Genomic DNA, 13,129 nt, shown 5'->3' with positions numbered 1-13,129 from the left:
GAAAGAAAAATGAGGAAGGCCCTAGGTAGACTGGCCCTATAGGAGGAAAGACTCAATGAAAGCACAGAAAGAAACTTGGCATTTCCTTTAGGACAGTTCATACTGAGGATGAAGAGGCTGGGGTTCTGAATTGGTTGGCCTTAGGCATGGTCACAGAAACAAGTCAGTGGCTTTTCCACATCCACACATTGAGTTATATTTCTGCCCTTCACATTGTCATTTTCTCTGACCTTCAATTAGAGACCGAAGTGACATTTTGAAGCTTTCCTTCCTTTCTGCTCTGTGGCCAGTGTAACGTTGGGGCTGAAATTGGCCATAATGGCAGTATTTGCACCGTGGGAACTAGCACATGGCATATCAGGGTTTTTTGTTTCGTTCCTCGAGAGCCAATAAACATGCATCAGCACACCACTGCCGTGAATCTTCTCTGCTGCTTCCTGGGAATGATAACCTCATCTGTCTCCCCACTCCCCAACTCAATCTGGCACAGGCACATGGGGTCCCTCCTCTGTTGTGCTGTTTTCCTATCCAGAAGGGGCCTGTCTCAGTGATCCCTATGCTTCTGGTCTGATTAAAGTTCCATACTCTTTCCCAGGAGCTGTACTCACTGCATATATATTTATATTGCTTCCCGCCTCAGCCGTTTTCATGTCTGCTCTCCCAGGTTTATGAGGAAGCCTAGACCACTCTTTTTGCAGATACTCACCGGTTTGAATTTCACCTTCACAGTAAGGCCCACGGATGGCCATTTTCCCACTGTCAGAGGGGCAGGGAGGCCTTCTGAGAAAGTGGTCTTGTGGATGGTGATGCTGGGAGTGTGAACTGTCAGCAACAGCGTAGCTAGGAATGCAAAGGCACCGTGAAGACTCAAGCAGAGCTCTTCAAGTGACCCCAGGGACTTTCTCTGGGTTGCCTGGCAATGAACTGGGAACAACGGATGCTTCTTTCCCAGTGGGAGGATCAGCCAATGTTCCCAGGTGCTGGAAGTTTGGCTTTCTCAGCTGACACCCACACAGAAAATGTTTATTCTCTTTATCAATTCTGCTTTCATGCTTTCACTAGAAAAGGAGCAGCCCAGGCTGTGTGTGGGTCCCTTTCTGGAGCACAGCCCCTCTGTGCTTCAGGCTACCCACTTCCTGGACTCAGGGCTCCGTAGGCTGCAGGAGAACAGGCACTGTGTATCTGCAACCCTCTGCCCACTACTTCCAGCTGTCACAAGCAATGCTGTGCCTGCTGACAAGACAGGCAGAAGCCACGAGAGGAATTAAATTCAGAGGAAGGTGGTGGACAGTGGAAATGACTGGATATAAGCTTTCATTAAGGGGCTAGGATTTAACTTTTAAACCATTATTCCAATCACCTTGTATCTCGTCTTCTCAAATGCTCTTAGTGAGGTCACAAACGCATAGCTCCCTCTGTGATTTTCCGTTTATGCCCCCTTTCTGTCGTCCATTGTTTGCCCACTATCTCTCTTTCCTCTCCATTTAACATTAGCTATTTTTAAAGGAGCACTGTAGAACAGTTTCCTTCCTATTTTGCACTGGGTAGTGTTGAAATATGCGGAGGTCCTACTGCCATATGCCACAGATGCCACATGCCACAGATGCCACAGTAGCACTCAGTGGTGCAGGACCTAAGAGTTGAGCTTCTGGTTTCTGGTGGGCCCACATGTGTTCATGCTACAGAACTTGTGAATCAGTCCTCTGTCTTTGTGATTACAAACCAGACTGCTTGGGTCTAACTTTTAGATCAGAAGCTGTGTCTCAAGATGAGATCGCTATTCCTTGTTGCCCAAATTTATTATGGTTTTCTATACTATCTAAACTGCATGTAATCGATCCATTTCTAAGCTCCTTCACATGATTCAATTCTTTCCAGGGCTGTTAGACCAAAGGCCTCAGATCCCTATGTGGGCCTCTCCACAGGACAGTGCACCACATGGCTGACTTTATTCCAAAAGAATGAGCAAGTGAGAGGGCACAAGAAAGAAGCCATAAGTGTTGGGGTCCAGCACATCTGCTGGGGGGGCTACCGACCTGGGGGAGTCCCCGAGACCGCCAACGTAGATGTCTCGTTCAACCTGAGGGAGGAGTGCGCGGAGGTGAAAGAAAATAGTAAAGTGGAGTCTGGAGGTCTGTGTAACTTATGGTCAAAACGCAGCAAGTTTATTCTTGTGGGTTACAGCTTTTATACCTTTTTTCTTGTTACATTTACTTTATCTCAGCAGGAAAGGGGTAAACAGAAAGGAAATAGAAACTCCATAAAAATAGTGATCAGGGGCTTGTGATAACTGCTCACAAAGCAGTTTAAGGGGGCTTGTGGTAATCGTTTACAAAGCAGTTTATGTTTTTCAAAGATACACTGTGCTACCAAACAATGGTGCCCTTAAGGTGGCTTGTGAATCCTGTTTTCCATCAGGAGGTAGAACAAAGGCTTAGCTCCAGGGAAAATATGAGCAGGGGTCTCTTGTCCCTCTTAGGCATCTCAGTTGCAGCAAGTTTATTGCTTACACAGAGACTGATGGGGACATGAAAGCAGACAGCACAATGTCCTCATAAACTGCAGACCTTTGCTTTGTATTCTGTTTTTGCCTCAGTGACTTAGCCCACGACCTTTGTCTCAGCTCGACAGCCCTCGAGATGGGGGAGTGCAGATAGGTCCAGCGGCCAAGATGGGGCGAGTAACGCTAACTGTCTCAAGCCCGTGGTGCGAACGCTGCACACATAACCTTGTGTAACCTAATCTCAAAGATGACACACCATCATTTTTGACATATGCTATTTGTTAGAAGCAAGTTCCTAGGCACAGCACACAGGAGAGGAGATAATGCCAGAGGATGAACACTCAGAGGCCGGGATCATCCTAGAGAATAGCTGCCACACTGGGTAAATCACAACCTGTTCAAAACAAGGCAAAATGTCTTCTTAATACGACATCCTTAAAAATGGAAGTGCACCTTTGTGTTTTCTAGGGCACTTCTAAGTGCAAGTACAGGGATGCTTAGACATCCAAAATTGTAGAAATATTTGTGTTTGAGTTTCGGATTGTTCTATCACTTGCCCATTTACTCTCTGATGCTGCTGTTCCTCAATGGAAACTACATTTCCCAGGTTTCCTTGCTCTTGAGTTTCCAGTAGAATTGGCCAATGAGTGTCACTGATGAAAGATGATGGTGGGGCCAGAGTATGTCAGTTTTCCTTTGTTTCCTGAGGCTTCTCCAGCCTCCTTGATACTTTGACTCCAGTCCTACCACAGAGCCTTTCTCCTGTTGCTCTCAGTTCCTGCCTTTCCAGACTGTGCTCTTCCTGCTTGACTCCAGCATCACCTCTTCCCTTTGTTCCCAGAGGACGGAGGTAGCAACTTTCTGCTGCAGCTTATCTGTGGGTTGCCCTCACCCCCTCTCTTGGGTCTCTCCACTCTTTCATCACCTGTTTATCAAATTACATCTATTTAATTTCCTGTATATGACATCTCTAGAGTGGACTGTACTTATGCCCTGACAAACAGTAGGACTGAATGAGCATTGCCCTCTCCTGAGCAACTCATGTGCAAAGAGCACAGTTGGGAGTTGTTGCCAGTCCTAAATATCTGACCTGGTCCTCATGCCGCTGGAAGTCTAGAGGATGGTCACTTCTTCCGGATGTACCTTCACCCCTCTGGGCTCAAGATTCTTGTTTTGTAAAGTGGAAGGATTTGTGATATCTGTGGTCCCTTAAATCTCTGAATATTGGGAACTCTAGAATTTTTCCATAAGGAATGTTTACGAACGGCAGTCTGATTGGGAAGTGGTGGAACCATTATATCAGACTAAAGTGGGAAGAAGGCAAAGAAACAGAAAACATAAAACCCCGAATTGTCCTTATTCCAGAAGGTGAGCATCACTGGTAGAAACTATGAGGAAAGCTGACATGAATCATGCCCTGACTTCATAAAATAAGTGCATTATCTTACAAATCACTTCGTGTTTTTTAGTCCACTCCCTGCTTTGTGTCTCATCTCCAAATCAAGGAAGAGTGCTTAGGAATAAAGTTCTAGCCTGGGCAACATGGCAAAATCCTGCCTCTTCAAAAAATACAAAAATTAGCAGGGCATGGTGGCGTTCACCTGTAGTCACAGCTTCTCTGAAGGCTAAGGTGGGAGGATTACTTGAGCCCAAGGGGCAGAGGCTGCAATGAACAGAGATTATGCCACTGCAATCCAGCCTGTGAAACAGGAGTGAGACTCTGTCTCAGAAGAAAAAAAAAATAAAGGAAACAATTAGGAAAATAAAATTTTTTGGTACTTGGGGTAACAATAATCTACAAAGTAGAATTCGTTACTAGAAAAATCTCAGGCAGAGAGGCAGCTATCTTAGCTGTAAGAACATGGGTAATTAACATCTTTGGGTATGATTTTGTCTGTAGAGTACATACTATGAGCTAGGTACTATTCTAAGCACATAGTATGTACTCTACAGACAAAATCATACCCACCTCTAAAAACGGTGGTAAGAGTATAAGGATTAAGTATTTGTCTTAATCCTTAGAATAACCCTTATACTCTTATCTCCATTTTTCTTTTCTTTCTTTTTTCCTTTTTGAGACAGAATTTCATTGTTGTTGCCCAGGCTGGAGTGCAATGGTGCGATCTCGGCTCACAGCAACCTCCACCTCCCATGTTCAAGCAATTCTCCTGCCTCATCCTCCCGAGTAGCTGGGATTACAGGCGTGCACCACCATGCCTGGCCAATTTTGTATTTTTAGTAGAGACAAGGTTTCTTCATGTTGGTTAGGCTGGTCTCAAACTCTCGATCTCAGGTGATCCGCCGACCTTGGTCTCCCTAAGTCCTGGATTACAGGGATGAGCCACTGTGCCTGGCCATCACCATTAAAAAAAAAAAAAAATCATGCCTATAACCTAGTATTTCTTCAGTGTTCTGATTGCTATTTATGAAGTCAATTTAGTTGGTTGTGTTCAGCTTTACTGAAATTTGAGAGGGAGGGGAGAAGTGGGGGAAACAGAGAAGAAGGGAGGAGAGAAATGCCCAAACATGGTCTCCACATGCATCCTGGTTTTCAGACACCACGGTGGCCTGAGAATCATCAAATTTCTTATGAGATAGTTTAGAGACAGAAGTCAGAAGAGTCGACAAAACTAAATTTGCCAGGTTATACAACCATGAGAATGTCCGTGAGTAGACTAGGTAACTAAATGCACCGGGCCATATTCATAATATGGAACAGCAATGCAGATTAACAAACTTTATTCATGGTAAGTAGGTGAAAGTAGAAACCGTAGAGGCATTCCCAGAACTTGGATTATATGGGAGTCAATATGGCAGATTAGCATCTAAGATTGAATTACTTTAGTCTCCATACAACAAATTCGGAGAGTTCATGTAAGAGCAACCATGAAAAAGAAAGATTGGAGCTCACCTAGAAAAGGAAGAATTCATAGAATGGTGAGTTGTTCACTGTATCTTTTCCACAGAGCAGAATGTAGTACACAAGTGTCCCTAGGATAGAAAACCTGACTGATCAGAGACCACTGCTTGATAAAAATGTCTTTGATTATAACTCTATGCTGAGAAATTATCTTCTAATTTGAATCTTTGTCTCCACACCAGAAAGTAATGCAATAAAAACATCTCTGATACTTATTTTTAATATAAAATGTCTCTTTAATTATAAATTGATAAAGTAATGGTATGGTTCATAAACCTCTCTCATGTGAATTTAGGTTTGAATAATCATAGTAACAGATATTCTTACCATGTGCCAGGCATTGTTACAAGCACTTCAAAAATATTATCTAATCCTGGCAACAATCCTACTAAAGCAGGTAATAGTTGTCATCTTGAAGTTTTTCGTGAAATTACATAACAACTCCTCAAATCTTGGTGGATAATAACAAAAAGGGTTATTTTGGGCTCACATTCTATTTCTGTTTGTTATCAGCAATGGCTCTGAAACATATCTCCTTCATAGCGAGATCCAGGCTGAGAGAAATTGACATAAAGGGATCTCATTATGTTCAAAGATTCTGCAGGAAAGTGGACACTTTACTCATATTTCATTGAGTAGAAGCAAAGCAGCTCACATGTAAAGACTGATATGCAGGTAGTAGGAAAGAGTGCTCCTCATATGGAGAGGAATATTGTAAACCCATGTCAATGGTCAAGAATATATACTACTCCCAAAAACGGAGGCAAAAACATGAAAGCAATAGTACAATTTACTGCAATATTCCTGTCCAAATTTTAGGCACAAGAAAATTGAGAAATAGAGTGTAGTAAGTTTCTTAAAGTCACCTAGTAAATGATAGAGAATTGAGATCGAAACGGAGTAGTACGTCTCTAGAACTCTGATACCCAGACTCCAAGATGTCTCAATAAATTCTCATCTGGTATTCACAGGCTTCTGTATCTCCCTCCCAAATTGGATAGCTCTGATCTATGAAACTAACAAATATTGTGACTCCCAAAGTTAAGTCATAAATGGTATTCTGACTTCTGTTTTGCTCTCTCTTAAATCACTCTGGGGAAAGCCAGCTGCCAGATACTGAGCCCTCGTGTAGCCCTACAGAGGGTGTCATGTGCCAAGGAACGGAAGTCTTCTGTTGATAGCCAACACCAGGTTGCTAGCCAGGTGAGCCATCGGGGAATCTTCGAGCCCCATTCTTCAGTGTAAGTCTGCAGATGACTTAAGTCCCAGCAAATATCTCGACTCCAGCCTCATGAGACATCCCATGTTGAAACCACTCTTCCCTCATCCTCAAATTCCTGAATCATGGAAGCTGTGTGACATAATGAATATTTACTATCATTTTAAGCCACTAGATTTTGGACAATATGTTATGTAGCAATAGAGTCTACACAAGAATTGATCTGTTAAAACACTATGCAAAGCTGCCACTGCAGCTTTTTCATGTGTAAATCGAAAACCCTTACATTTATAAACCAACAAATTCATATAATATAAGGGGAATGGAGAGGGAAAAGTAAAGAGATATTGAGGAAACAATAACAGGAGGTATCACAGATAAAGAGAGAAACTGAAAAAGTGAAGATACACAAAAAGGCCAAATGCAATGCATTCATTAAACCACCTCTTCCAAAGACAGCGGCCAGAAGTTTGAATGAATAGATGCTGAAAAGATTGTTTTTAAAAATGATTATAGGTTCAATGCCTAACTGAATAGAAAAGTTGCTTCTATTGCCAAAACCAATGTAGTCTATAGTAAAGTTTATGACTATGTTGCAATAGTCTAATTGTCATCCACTACACTTACATTGTAACTGTCGTAAATTAAACAGGTATATAATACTTAAAACATCTTCCTCCATTACTAGTTCTATGCATATCTGCCTCCTAAGGCCAAGGAAACTGAGAGGCATAAGAAGGAAGATGACAAATCCAGTTTCTCAGAAACATTTAACAGGGATTTATAAACAGAAGCCCTGTCTCCTGACAAATTGGTGAATCTGCCCACTCACCCTTACCCCATCCCAACCCCTAGGGCTGAGAGACCATAGAGAAATTGCCCAAGGGCAGGATTATAGTAAGTATGTATTTACAATAATAAGGTTGTTTTGACCTTAAAGGCAGGATTTATGCCTGCCCCAAAGCCAGCTGATTTTTGTATTTTTAGTAAAGACAGTGTTTCACCATGTTTGCCAAGCTGGTCTCAAACTCCTGACCGCAGGTAGTCTGCCTACTTTAGCCTCCCAAAGTGCTGGGATTACAGGTGAGGCACTGCACCCAGCCAGCCAGTATCCAATCAATTTTGTTTTCCAACATTATTTAATTTTTATCTTCCTCCCTCCCTTAAGTGTTACTATGTTATTTTTTTTCCCACCGCTATGAAGAATCTATATCACATTCTGGTATTTTGTATTTTTTCTTTTTACCATGTATGAACAGTATTCTAACATTGTGAAATACTAAGAGATTTTTTTTTTTTGCAAAAATTTGCAAAACAAAATTGCAAAAAGAGTACGCAATATTTCTTATTTTCAGCAACTCTTTTCCTCTAATGTTAATGTTTTACCTAGCTATACACAATTATCAGAAATAGGAAAAGAGTTGGTAAAATATTAACTAAACATCAGACCTATTGAAATATCACACATTTTCCCACTAATTTTTTTTTTCTGTCTCAGGATCCTATTCTTGATCTCACATTGAATTTAGTCATTACTTGTTTCTTAGTCTCTTTAAGTCTGTATTAGTTCGGCAGTCTGTTCTTATATTTATGATGTTCACACTTTTAAAGAGTGCTGATCAGTTATTTTGAAGAATATCCCTTGATGAATTTCCCTTTTTTTTCACTGGAGTGAGTTTATGTGTTTTTCACAGGAAATACTCCCAAAGCGATAAAATGTCCTCGATGCAATGAGTTTCTAATGCACACATGTCTCCTACTTTGTGATGTTTACCTTAGTTAAGGTGGTTATTGCCAGAATTCCTCAATATAAAGTTCACTGTATTATGTATATATTCTTTTGTACTTTGCCTTATCACTTAAATGTATATCCTGGAATTCACTGTATACTACTTTACGGAGATCAAAGTCATTTTTGTAGCTGCATATTACTGTACTGTGTAAATGTGTCCTGCTTTATCCAACAACTCTGTTATGTAGGAGCATTAAAGTTGTTTGAAATATTTTACAATTCCAAACATTGCTGTGATGAATAACTGTGGGCGTGCAACCCAGAGCTTTAATTATTGACTTAAGTAAAAAGAAAAACAATGCTGAAGATAATATATCTATCTAGTATAAAGCTCTTCTTTTCCTAACTCTGTCTTTAATAAAGCAATCATGGTAACATCATACTAAAATACAGAAATTCAGAATTAAACTCCTTAAGTACAGAACTGTGACGTAACAGCAACCACACACAATCTTTTCTTTCAATTTTTCTCAAATCACATTTCCCTTTAGTTTATAATCATATTTGTAGCTCCATATTACTCCTATCATATCCAAAATAAAAAAGATATGCGTGTCTCCCATTTTCCACCACTCAGGGGCTTTAAAAATGTCAGTGATAAAAAAATTACTTTCTTAGCTCATTAAAGAGCAACATACTTGATAATATTTTATGACTATAAAAGCTCAGGAAATTGCATAAGAAAGACATACTATCACTCTGGACATGTGAAGAGGTACAGTAGAAATATCTTTTTTTTGTTTGTTTGTTTGTTTGTTTTTGAGAGGGAGTTTTGCTCTTGTTACCCAGGCTGGAGTGTAATGGCGCGATCTCGGCTCACCGCAACCTCCGCCTCCCGGGTTCAGGCAATTCTCCTGCCTCAGCCTCCTGAGTAGCTGGGATTACAGGCACATGCCGCCATGCTCAGCTAAGTTTTTGTATTTTTAGTAGAGACGGGGTTTCACCATGTTGACCAGTATGGTTTCGATCTCTTGACCTAGTGATCCACCCACCTCGGCCTCCCAAAGTGCTGGGATTACAGGCTTGAGCCACCGCACCCGGCCAATATCTTTTATATAAGGGCCTAATACAAAGATTTGTGTATATAACTAAAACTACATGCAATGAGAACTGGTATTTTATATTCAATTCTAATTCACCCAACAGATAAATATTTTGGCCTTGACAACTAAATTGATTTCACAACTTTACATGCTTGTTCAGATCTGCAGCTTGAGAAAACACTGCTTAATAGAGTACAGGCTTTGAAGTAAAACCAATGCGCACTGGAATCTGGAATGTCTTTTATTATTATTATTATTATTATTATTGAGAAGGAGTCTTAGTCTGTTGCCCAGGCTGGAGTGGAATGGCGCGATCTCGGCTCACTGCAACCTCTGCCTTCTGAATTCAAGCAACTCTCCTGCATCAGCCTCTCGAGTAGCTGGGACTACCGGCGCACTCCGCGACGCCCGGCTAATTTTTTGTATTTTTGTCGAGACAGGGTTTCACCATGTTGCTGAGGCTGGTTGTGAACTCCTGAGCTCAGGCAATCCGCCTGCCTCCACCTAGCCCGACCTGGACAGTACCTCTCACCACCAGTTTTCTCAAGAGAATTTCTTAACCTCTGCATGTCCGTTTTCTCCTTTCTAGAGTGGAGATAACTATCCATAACAGAGGATTGTTACATTGACTAAAGAATGCAGGTAGCTCAGGCTGCAGCCCAGGTGTGTGTGTGTGTGTGTGTGTGTGAAGGCGGGGGCGGGGGATGCAGATAGCACATAGTACAGTAGCCAAAAAATGGAAAATATAACTATGATTAAAAATGATAAAAAGCGATAAGTTATGTAGTTGCTGTATTAGAGGATCGCAGTCGTCCACAGGCAGCCATGGTTCAGTCTACCTTCTGTGGTTGGAAAATAATGACTCATTGAATGCGGAACTTTACTCTCCTTTCTCCTTCTTGAGCCCACTACAGTGGCCAGCCAGGTGTGAATCAAAGAAAGTCAAGATTGAATCTTCACAATATATGGTCATATTCAGCATGTATATCTTTTCTTCTTCTTTTTTTCTTTTTTTTTTTAGACAGTCTTGCACTGTTACCAGGCGAAAGAAAAAAAAAAAAAAAAAAACCCAAGAATTACTTGGGCGTGGTGGCAGACGCTTGTAATCCCAGATACTTGGGAGCCTGAGACAGGAGAATCGCTCGAATCCGGAAGGCGGAGTTTGCAGTGAGCTGAAATTGCGCCATTGCACTCCAGCCTGGGCGACAAGAACGAAACTCCGTCTCAAAAATAAATAAAGACAGTCGTGAACGTGTGTGTGTGCACATGGCTAGTTTTGAGATAGCCAGCCCTCTGATCAAGAAGAAAGTGAGGTCTTTTGGTATTAGTCTTATTTCATCACAGAAAAGTGTCAAATAGGTGCTTGATTTAATTAGCGGCCAATCGTCAATCTCTTTTACCCAGGCTCGACGGCACTGGCACGTTCGCTGCAACCTCCGCCTCCCAGGTTCAAGCGATTCTCCTGCTTCAGCCTCCCGAGTAGCTGGGGTCACAGGCGCTTACCACAACACCAGCCTTTTCTTTTTTAGTAGAGACGACGTTTCACCATGTTAGTCAGAATGGTATCGAATTCCTGACCTCCAATAATCCGTTTGCCTTAGCCTCCCAAAGTGCTGGGATTGCATGTGTGAGCCACCGCACCCAGCCCTTGCATGTGGAGGAGGAGGCGGTGGCTGCAGTAAGCGGAGATCGCGTAATTGCACTACAGCCCTGGCAGAGTGAGACTCCATCTGAAAATAAAAAAAAGAAAGAAAGAAAAGAAAAGAAAAAAAATAAAAAAACACCACACGTTAGGAGGGCAAGCAATGAAAGCTCAAAGACCACAGAATTTGGAGAGTTTCCTCCTAGCCATAGCGAATACAGTGAATAAAATGAGGCAGGTGAAAGCAAGTTTCCCTAGACTGTTTTAGAGATTTATCCATCTCCCTTTTTATTTCAATGAATAGCAAAGAGCACATTTATTTTTGCACTGTTGTGCACTAATTAGATTGAAAATATTTACACAATATGATATTAAACACATTGATAATTTACATCACTTTTATACCAAATTCAACATTAAACAGTACTGTTTCGATACATTTCACTCATGTTATATCAAAATTCTATATTCTCTTTATTTCAGTAGCAGAAATTGTGTCTGGAGATTTTGAGCAATGAAATTAAAATTCAAAGTGATATCCAACGCCATGTTACAATCAGCGACATCCAAAGAACAGTACCATATCACCTTGTAGCAGTTGGCAAAATTTTAGTTTCCATGATAATGGTTTGCAGTTTCACCCATACTGTTCCAGCCATACCGTTTTATAGAATAATTCTTTTAATGATGCTTTCATTGCCAACGTACGGACACTTTTCTTGGTTGGGCAACTACCTAAAGAAATTCACTCTTTCACACATTGTTCAAAGGATGTTTACAGAGAGCAATGATTTATAGTAGCTTAGATAGACTCTCAAAGCTCTAAATCTGAGATTGAAATTTGAACTTATCATTTAATTACTATATGTCACTTATTTTTCTTTCTATGCACTCTGGGAAACATTGGGACACAGTCTTCAGGGAAATTGAAACCATGCATGGTAAGTGGACTAGTCATTCCTCAACTATTCAGTAATAATAGGGGCTGGGTTTCTCTAATAATGGGAGTAGATCTGTTTCAGTCTACTCTTCTTATTTATTTTCCCTCATCATCAGCTCTTGAATTTCGGCTCTAAAATACCTTATTGCAATTTGGTTCTGAAGCATATGCCAAAAGCATTCAGCAAGGCTGCAGACAATTTCTTTAAAGTGCACCTCCACTTCCAGTGACTTTATGAACATCACATTTAAAAATTAATCCTTTTTCATCTCTGTACCCTGAGTATATTTTGGACTTCCCTTCGGTCCCAAATACCCCGAATTCAAGGTATCTCAATCCATGGAGCAGTTGTCCAGGGGAAGAGAGAAGCAACAGCCCCGCCCCCAACCCTTGGGAGCAGAAAGGGAAAGAATTATCCAAAGGAATTGTTTAAAAACTCAGGTGTAGCGGACAGAAGTAAAATCATGGCTGCATAGAATGATGTCCCAGGGGTCCAAAACTTAATCCCAAATGGGCAATAATTTGTTTGGCATTAAAGTAAATCAGTTTGATGAACTCAAATGCCCTCGGCTCAATAGGCAGGACTCTCCGAGGAGCCTGTGTTACTTCCCTCACTTAAGTGCAGATTTGTAATAAAAATCTCAATGCCAGTGGCATGCTTTTTGGACATATAAGAAGCTAACCACTTGGAGAATCATATTTGAGAGGTCAGAAAACTCCACAGTTAAAGATCGGTTTGTAATTTACGAAGAAAATAGAAAGTTTTGTTTCTCTGAGTTGAAATTTGCCAAGCACGGTGGGAAATATTGCAAGTTTTTGGCACAAGGCTTTGTGCTTTCCTCATAATTTGAGATCTGCGTGAAGCCTGAGGCTTCGGGGATCATTATCTGAGAAAAATCGGGCAGTTCGGTGTAGACAATTTTTATATTTTTGGCTTTTTTTGAGGTGTAACAAACACAACTCGGGATCCGAGAGGACACTCTGCGGCTGCCAGCGAGGCGGGCTGGACAGCGCACCAATCACGGCGCAGCTCCGCCCTATATAAACGGGCGGGCGCAGCGCCGCGGCCC

This window comes from Callithrix jacchus, chromosome 4 (assembly GCF_049354715.1).
Source record: "Callithrix jacchus isolate 240 chromosome 4, calJac240_pri, whole genome shotgun sequence".
Lineage (NCBI taxonomy): Eukaryota > Metazoa > Chordata > Mammalia > Primates > Cebidae > Callithrix > Callithrix jacchus.
This window is presented reverse-complemented; position numbering follows the sequence as displayed.